This window comes from Prenolepis imparis, unplaced genomic scaffold (genome assembly GCF_030444845.1).
Source record: "Prenolepis imparis isolate NDT839.2.m4 unplaced genomic scaffold, iyPreImpa1.0 SCAF_38, whole genome shotgun sequence".
Lineage (NCBI taxonomy): Eukaryota > Metazoa > Arthropoda > Insecta > Hymenoptera > Formicidae > Prenolepis > Prenolepis imparis.
Window position 1 is genome coordinate 147,749 of NW_028141196.1, and position 10,475 is coordinate 158,223.

At 27.8% G+C, this 10,475-nt stretch overlaps 1 pseudogene across 1 annotated transcript; it reads left to right on the top strand.

Annotated features, from left to right (window-relative positions):
- Positions 1–955: 955 nt before the first annotated feature.
- LOC145947029 (juvenile hormone acid O-methyltransferase-like) lies at positions 956–4,179 on the top strand (annotated as a pseudogene). Its single transcript, XR_014427112.1, has 4 exons — positions 956–1,061; positions 3,319–3,529; positions 3,645–3,816; positions 3,984–4,179. The product of XR_014427112.1 is annotated as a juvenile hormone acid O-methyltransferase-like (transcript).
- The last annotated feature ends 6,296 nt before the right edge of the window (positions 4,180–10,475 follow it).

Sequence of the window (10,475 nt, forward strand, 5' to 3'; positions counted from 1 at the left end):
ACCACTCATATGCCTGTGTTTTTGACATACACGATTCCCCGTAGGCTTTTTGTAGCATTTTAAGCGTATTGGAACAAGAAAATTCGTTGGAAACACAAAATTTGATGCAAATTCATTGCTCAACTGAATTCGACATTTTAAAATTCGCAGACAGTATTAATTATCGATCCACTCAAACACTGCAGTAAACAAACTTATCGACAGATTGATTTGAAAATTGACATACAAGCCGTCAAAAGTGCTACCAATCTGAGAAAAAAACATCTTCGAGATATCTCAAGCGCACGCCGTTTAAATTACAAATTCCGGATACTTTTTGAGCAGAAGGTACTTCTAAACTTATTTGTTTACGTATTCTCGAGGATCATATAAAAATGGGTTAAGACATGTCAATTCATTTTGCGCCGAGTTTAATATTATGATTATGCAAAAGAACTAGTAATAATTATTACGAGTTATTTGAATAAATTTGCCTACAAAATAATTGCGACTGGGTTAAATATGCACTTTTTTGTAAGAGAGATTACGGAAACGTGAAACATATACTTATTTGTATACGTATCAAGCAACACTCCTGACAGGAGTGTCCCTACAAAAAAAATATGCTGAGATTGCAATTTCCGCGAATTCGTGATACAATTTTTGTGGTGGGGGGTCGAAGGCGTCGCTTCAGATATCGGCCCGACAAGGGCAACTAATTACGAGCACTGATGTAAATCATATTAGCATTTTATTGTATACTTGGCTTCGCCTTGATACCGCGTTGCTTGATACGTAAACAAATAAGTTTAGAAGTATATGTTTCACGTTTCCATAATCTCTCTTACAAAAAAGTGCATGTTTATTTTAGTCGCAATTACTTTGTAGGCAAATTTATACAAATAACTCGTAATAATTATTACTAGTTTTTTTGCATAATCATAATATTAAACTCGGCGCAAAATGAATTGATTATTATATAAAAGTAGTATTATATAAAAATGAGTTAAGAGATGTCTTTCACGTTCTCACAAGTTCTTTATTATTTTCATCCCAATCGCGGCGGAGACAAGTTTACACAGGTAACTCGTAACGATTCCTTTCCACTAATTCTTGTGACCATTTATTTAAACTTATCTCGAGTTCCACATAATTCTAGATTCATGTATATTATAATTCTGCATTATTCGTTTTTCAACATTATTTGAAAGTCAACCAGTAGCTTTTAAATGAGACTGACAAGACTAGTAAATAGATATTTTTAAGCCCTACAACTTTTGTTTGAAAGATTTTTTCTAAAATGCCTAGCTTATGAAGTATTCAACCATTTTCAAACTTTTAGCACACACTGTATATGTGTAATGTAAATTATGTATATCAAAACATTAAATTCTCTACATCTACTACTTATTTTTCAATAAATAAATATACAATTGATTTTATTTTGAAGATACATCAAGGGTAAAACTTTAAAACACTTCATATATGACTTGTTGTGTGCCTCGTGAAAGGCACAGGGGTCGCGTCGAATTTGGGATGGGAATCCGTGGGCGTCAGGATGGTCCGGTCCGTGGATATATATTTAATGAAGAAATTGTAGATCTTCGTATAAATATATTCGATTTTTATTCAAACTGTCTACACTTTTATTTAACTCTTATTTCAGGTAGAGTACTCGCGCTCGCGTCGTATCCTTGAATGGTGTAGGATTACGGTCGTTCCGTGACGTTCGTATAGTTTAGAACGTCCGATGGGTTGCGTATGTTATAATCTTAGCGACGGCGTTACACTTAATTCGGTTCTTAATTTGCGACTGCTCGAGCGCATCTATTGTTCGGTTTTATAGCCGGATTTTGGAGTCTTTTGATCGGAGGAGGTGCCTGGTAACAAGCCCTCTTGGTCAAAGTCCCGGGTGCAAGCGAAGGAAATTCGAAGTCTCCTTCGCTTCGCTTGCATTTTTGCAATTTTAAGATTTCGCGCGTGACTCGCTGCGTATGCGGTTTTTCGTAGCCAGAGCGTTGACAAGCGGATGTAACATAAGTAATTATAGCTATTGAGGGCTATAATAGACTGTTCCAATAATATAATCGATAATAAATCTTGATTTTAATAACTTTTCCCGTACCTGGTAAACAAATAATTGTTAGTTTCTGCTTCTATAAAAAATTCTAGAAACAGTTTCCAATAAATAGTTTAGGTTCCTCGAAGGACCCAAAAATGACTTATTTTTAATATCCTTTTGTAGTATCAGGTAATAGGGACGGGGGTCACAGGGAGGAGATATAAAGGATTTAAAATTGAAATTGTATGTCCTTCGTTCCTCTTTGATATTCACTCAGTGAGTCTTTAATTAACAGAATCACTTTTATCTGGCTTCACAACTATAGCCATTACAAAAGAAATAAAGTAAAACGAAAAACTCGGAATGCCCACTGGGCTATATATTCAGGGTAGGTAAACTGTCCTTCGTTCACATACGTCTGACGAGCTAGGCAGTCCATCGCTAACTGCTGGTTCTGCTGCGCTCCCTGCTCCGAAAGTTCGGCAAGCCGCTATAATATAGATTCCTTACGCTATATGGAAGATCGATATAGGTTTTGATTCGCATAATACGCGCTTACACTTTTTTGATTGAATAATCACTAACCAAACGTCTAAAAATAACACTGACATTTCGACTGCTATTTAATTCAAGTTATGTATCTACCTTTCCCTCCTTTCTCAAATACATCCTCTTCCTCGTATGACAACAAACAATCCTAATCAATCTTTGCTTTTAAGTGAGAGAATACTATTATTTAGAAAAAAATTTTATTTCTAACTGTACCGATAAAGTATTGTAAAATAATCTTTTTACTCCATATCATATTGAATTTTTTGTTATATTCTAATTATGATAGAGAAAATAAACTCTATATATTAATATTAAAGAATTGAAGGAAATGAGCTAATAAGAGCTAGTGCGTCGGAATTAAAACGTATTATAAATTTATTAATATAAATTAATTACGCAAAATTCTCAAGGTTTATTACGCAATTTGTGTGTAATTATTCTTAATTTATTTAGAATATTTTAGTACTTTATTGTACCATCCTCAGCTTATTGTATTAAAAGTTAAAAGTGAGTGTTGTTTTTATTCATTATACCGAACACTTGTATTATTAAACGATAAGCTGAAGATGATCCAAAGAAAAGACATAAACGTTCTGAATAAATAAAGAATAATTACAAACAAAATATTTGCGTATTAAAATGCCGACGCATCGGCTCTTATTAGTTCATTTCCTTCAATCTTATTATATATCATTTCATATTTTATATATTTTTTTATATTCTAGTTATTTAAACATTATCATAAAACCATGGTACAACCAGCGCAGTACGTTTTATTTAATAATATGCTCAAATACAATGCATCACTTATAATCAACGAGTTCGCCAAAGAGCTAAAAAATATATCTGGAAAATGTATGGATGTTGGTTGTGGACCCGGAGATATAACAAAGGATATTCTTCTTCCGGCACTTGATCCAAAAGCAACAATGATTGGTAAGAGAAAGTAATAAATTACGAAAGATTATAACACTCGCATGTTCACACAAACATACACACAATAATGTAATAACAATTAATATTAATTATTGTTAAAATATATATTATAAAGGTACAGATATTATGAAGAATGTGATCGAATATGCAAACAAAACATACGGTGACAAGGAACGACTCAAATTCGAAGTGTTGGATATTCAAACGAAAAAATTGCCCGAGGAGTATATTTCGAAATTCGATCACATATTCTCATTTCATGCTTTGCATTGATGCCATGACATTCGGTAAGAAAATTATTGAATAAAAATAATTTAATATTTTTTTTTGTAGAAAAGAACTTTTGCATATAATTTTACTAATATATTTTGACATATATGTTTCGAAAAATAATTCTAATAAATATATATTTTCAAAATTACAATAATTAACATACATTTTTGTTGTTTAACAGCCAAACATTTGAGAATATTTATCGTATCCTTCGACCCGATAAAACTATGCTGATATTAAATATAACGCGCTGCAAAGCCTTCTTTGAAACCTTGGAATGTTTGGCACAAGATGTGCAATATGCATCGTATATGGAGGTGAATATTATTATATTGAACTATGATGTGAAATTGTATTGTAGCATAACTTCTGCGTAATTGTGAAATTTCAATCTTTAGAAATATTTTAAAATAATTCGAGTTCACACTTATAGATGAGTGACATATAAAATAGATTCAGTTCTTTACATAAAAACTTGTATTATTCGACATTATTAATTATAGTATCAAGGGAGGAGGGTCAATAAGGGCGTTTTTGTGCCCCCTCTGGATTTTCATAAAACAATTTTTTTTGTCTTGTATGATCATTAGGAATGTCAAAAATAATCATTAGGTGAGAAAAAAATTCGATCCATAAAGCCAAAATTAATTATTAGTTTAGGTGTACCACTATGGTATCTAAGCCCTTTTTATGACTAATAAGTAAACTAATGAAATATTTTCGGTCATTATAATGCTTTGCCATAATTTTTATGTCATTTTAAACTATAACATGCATTGCCTTAAGATGAAGGTGAATATAGCTCATGGTAAACATCATGCGTGAAGTTGTCGCATGAGTCGAATGCAGCAACTTCACACACGACATAATTCGTTGTCTTTTATCCATATTATTGTTAACCTCTACCAGGATCTTATATTATTACTTTGTTTAATCAATATTTCAATAATTGAAGTTCAATTGTAATCATGTCAAAAAGAATAAGTGATTCAAGTGATCTGAGTTCTAAAAAGTTAAAAGTCTCGATAAAAAATAATAAAATAAAAAGATAAAAAAATTAAAACCTCTACAATGATCACAACCTTGACGCGGTGTAGAGGCTTCAGTCTGTAGACAACTAATAGTGATCATTTATTTGTTATGAACACCCCATGTCAGGAGTAATCAAACATTTTTTCACTATGAATTGTATTCACCTTCATCTTGAGGCAATGCATATTGTAGTCTAAAATGACATAAATATTATGGCAAAGCAGTATAATGACCGAAAATATTTCATTAGTTTACTTATTAGTCATAAAAAGGGCTTAGATACCATAGTGGTACACCTAAACTAATGATTAATTTTGGCTATATGGATCGAATTTTTTTCTCACCTAATGATTATTTTTGACATTCCTAATGATCATACAAGACAAAAAAAATTGTTTTATGAAAATCCAGAGGGGGCACAAAAACGCCCTTATTGACCCTCCTCCTTTGGATACACTTTTTTGTTTTACACTGATCGGTCTGCGAAGATATCGATATCAAATATATAGCACAAACGGCATTATCTATGAAATCACTTTTTTTTATATATAAATATTATGTGTGTGTGTGTATTACTTTTATTGCAATTTTTTAACTATGGATTGTCAATTATCTTTATACAGGACAAAAAAAAATATGTTGGGGCACTTCATTATTCGGCCCGACCTCGTGAAGAGGTAATAGAAATACTTGAAGATATCGGATTTCAAATTCATCATTGCAGTCTTCGGGAGATGAAAAATTGTGTGAATACAGAAAAGTTTATATGTAAGTATTTTCCTTGTCATACGTGCAGAAATAAAATTCTAGGCTATGTGATTAATATCATTTTTTTATATTACTTTTTCTTATTTTGTAATTAATAAATTAATCATATTTTGTTTACTTCGGTAGCCATGGTTACTTCACAATATACTTTTACATTCTTGGACAAGATGCCGCATAATCTAAGGGAGGAATTCAAGAATGAGTTAGAACGTAGGTTTACGGAAATAAAAGTTAAAGAATATAGAGAAAGTCAAGATAATTCTAAGCTACGTGATGGAAGTGAAGAAACGGATATTCCTGCTCTATATTCTGTACTGATAATTTATGCACAAAAGAATATTTCATAATTGTATAGATATTTCTCCATGATCTACGGTAAAAATAATTATAATTTTTTTCTTTCCTATTTTTTTCTTTCTACCTTTTGCTTACAAAACGATTGGATAATATTTACTTGTATTTCTTTATAGAATAATTTAAAAAAATATATATTATCAAATTTATATTACGAAGTACGTTGATTATATATTTTATATTTATTTTATATATGGTACAAAATATATTATATAAGATGTATATAATATATGGTATTAATCATTTAATACACAATTTTCTTTTTAAAATTAATATGTACGTATCGAAAAAAAGAAATATTTTCTATATACATATATAGATCGACAGATTTCATAACCATTGTATATATACTTTGTAAAATAAATATTATTTTTACTCTCCACACAACGTAGTTCAATTTTAAATAACACCATGTATGTTTTTATTGCATACAAACAATGTATTTGTAAATATATTCATAATATGGACTAATTTCTATTGCGTTTTCTTTAATAATTATCTGTGATACATGTTTGTCCCTCATTTTAATATCGCTTTATATCGTGAAAAAGTGCATTCTACCTTAGACGAAACAATGGGTGCATACTTTAGAGGAATCAATTTTTCCGATTTTTAGTGGCACAACAACTGGCTTGGTTCAAAAAAAATTGAAGAGCATCGAATGCCAAATCCATCCATATATATTAATATTGTTTCCATGATTCAATTTTTGGGAAAATGAGATGACAACGTCGTGATATAGGAGCCACGCTGTTGCATTATTTTTCTTCAGTTGCGCTGATCTGTTAATGTACAACATAATATTCGGTGGAAGTACATAAAGAAATAGATGTCCGAAGTGCCGTGTGCACAAAACAGAATCAAACAGTGCGTCGAAATAAATCATTAAGCAATGTTCACGAATATATTTTCTGCCTCTTCTTACGCCTAAAATAAAATCGTTCACATTGTGCTTATTTTTTATAATCATCTGATTTGGCTTTATCAATAGAACTACAAATAACTTTCTCCGGAAGATATACATTATCATCATCTGTGTTAATAGATCAACTCTTTCCGCTTCTGGAATTTCATATGTAAAAATCAAAAGTTTTTTCGTCTTCTAATTGAACTTCTTCGTTTTGTATTTCCTCTGCAGTATATTATCAATTTGTTCTTTTACTTCTACTTCTTCCAAAGTTATCGGACTTTGTGGAAGGGGTTTAAAGCAGTGAAAATTATGTATACATAGAGTAAAATTATTACGTTCTACGAATTAAGCTGCGTCATTCTGAAAAATATTAGAATTAAATATTTGTCTCAATCTTTGATTATATAAAAAATAATACGAATTTATAATTAATGTGGAGTGGTTATTTATGTTAGCTCTGACGTCGCTTCTTTCTTTTCTCTATTCCTTGATAACATACAGAATCAAAAATATATCAATTTATCAAAATTGTAATTGTAACATACGTGCTTGGAGCGAAGTAAACTGCACTGCGATCTGATCTGTGATTGTTGATACTACTGAACATAATTAAGGAACTAGTGTATAAATAAAATTTTTTCAATAACATGTATAGAGCGATCTTATTTAATATTCGACTAAACGATTTATCGGTTAATATGGTTGCGGTTAATCAATTAATCGCTGAAACTGATTAATTATTAATCGAATAACTTTTCTCTTCGATTAGGCCCTGCGCACATTAGAAAAATAAATATTAAATATTAAATAGGAATAGGAATTATTTTAAAATAATAAAATGAAATCGAAAAAGATTTGATATACAAATACAAATACGAGTATAAAGGGCTCTTACTAGTTTATTAGCCATTATTAGTCTTTTATACCTGAATTTGTATTTTTTTATCAGAGTTTTTTGATTTTATTATTTTAAAATAATACCTATTTTTAATATTTAATATTTATTTCTCTATTGTACACAGAGCCTTACTTGTTATTTTTATTAGGATTTTATAATAATATAATAATTGTGTAGTATATATATATATATATATATATATATAACTTGAATAAAATTAATTAAAAATACATGATCTTAGCATAACGCAGCAAAAAAATGTAAAATATCAACAAATTAATTAAAATTCTAATATTTATTTTAAGAATATATTTTATTTAAAAATTATGTTTTATTTAAGAATTATTTTAAAAAAACAGTCCTATCAAATAAAGTTTGAAATATAAAAACATAAGAGAAAAAAAGAATTTAAAAAAACAACATCATTTAATATGAAACATTTTTAAACACAAAAAATCTTCCTTGTTACTCTACAAATTAATTTTATAAATTAGTTTTCAAGCAATCTTATTAGAAAACTTATATCATTTTATTGCTCCGAACCGGGCACGCCCGAGTTTTTGTCACTTTAATTCTTTCAATGCAGGTCTAAACCGTTTTAATTATGCAGATAATCATTCTGAAAAATATAAAAGTAATATTCTTTTGACAAATTTTATATCAGATAATAAGTTAATACTTTTATACTTGGCTGAGCTTTGTTTTATATTTATTTTTGAGCTGCATTTTTAAATAATATATTTTTAAATTTTATTTTCAATTTTAGAAAAATTTTTACAAAACCATATTAGCTATACAATACCGAATTTTTTTATATACTTGGCGTATTTTTTTTTCTGTGAAGATTTTGTTGTAATTTATTATACTTATATACAACCAAAATTAGATCGCTCTATACACGTTATTGAAGAAACTTTACTTATACACTAGTTTCTTAATTATGTTCAGTAGTATCAACAATCAAAAATCGGATCGCGGTGCAGTTTTCCTCGCTCCAAGCATGCATGTTAGCGGCCGAACGTGAGAAGCAGTACCGTCCACAGACGTATGTATATATAAACAATACATATAAATATATAAATTATTTGTTAGATTTGTATCAATGAGAGAGTGACAAAATATCAACTTAAATTATTAAATTTTAAATTTTGTCATCTGTCTGTTAATATCATTTTATATCGTGAAAAAGTGCATTCTACCTTAAACAAGCCAATGGATGCGTACTTTAGAAGTACCAAAATTGTTGTAATTTCATAGTGACACATCAACTGGCTGTTTATTTTCAGAAATGTTAATTAAAATTTGCAAGCCATTATTTTTGTTAATATTGTAGCTATTTTAATTTCTTATTTTATCTGAATGTGCCCCCATGGAAAAATATATATTCAAAAATATATTCTAAAATATATTTTATACATATATAAATATATATTAATACATATATAAAATGTATAAGAAATTAAATCATTTTTTGCCGCTTATAATATATTTATAATATATGCAAAAGTATATATGAAATATAAGTCTGCATATACAAAATTATATAATTTTTTGTTATTAAAAAATATAAATAGTATATATTTATGTATATATGTAAAAAGATATTTATACATATGCAAAAATATATTTATATATATATGTAAAAATATATTTATAATATATATGAAATATAAGTTTGCATATACAAAATTTAATCATTGTTTGCCGTTTAGGGTTATATAACAAATATAAGTAAAGAATATATATATTTGTAATATATGCAAAAATATATACATAATATAAATATAATATATATATTTGTATATATATTATATATATATATATATGTATATATAATGTAAATATAATTCTATTTATAAAGTTAATATATACCATACATATATGCAAGAATCCTATATTAATATATGTATAACTATATAAAGATTATATGTGATATATATATATATATATATATGATAGATATATATACACATATATTACACACATATATATATATATATATTTCTTTATACAGTTTAAGTGATATCACACATATATGGAAAAATCCAATTATAATAATATATACAAATTATTATTCAAAATATATATAGCATATAATATTTATTTGTTATAGATTATATTCAAATTCAATATAATAAAACTATTTTTTTACTTACATATATTTTTTAAATATATATATAAATTATATTATGCAAATATGTATTTATATTATACATATATTTCAAAATATATATAATATATTACATATATTTCTACATATATTTTTACATATATATTTTTCCATGGGGGTGAGGCTGCTCACTTTCTCGTACTTCTGACTAAATGTTATATTCAGAGAATTACATGAAGAAATTCCAGATTTTTCTAATTGTTTTCTTGCCGATATAATGGAAGTAAAATTGTTTTTAACTATATGCAAATTTTCTTCAAGATTACGGTTAAAATATTATTTTGCAATTTTAATCGAAATGGCATCAACAGGATTCACTTGGATAATCAATTTTATTTTTAAGTAATAAATATTAAATGAGATATTGACATATGATATAGAAATAGAATATAGAAGTAAAAGTATAAAAATATAATCATTTATTTGTTCTAATAATTATGTTTAATTATCATTCAATTACTATTTATTATGAATTTAATATCAGTTCTAAGATTGTTCAAGATCGAACGTATTTGCGTCGCGTTATTCGTTAAGCTTTAGT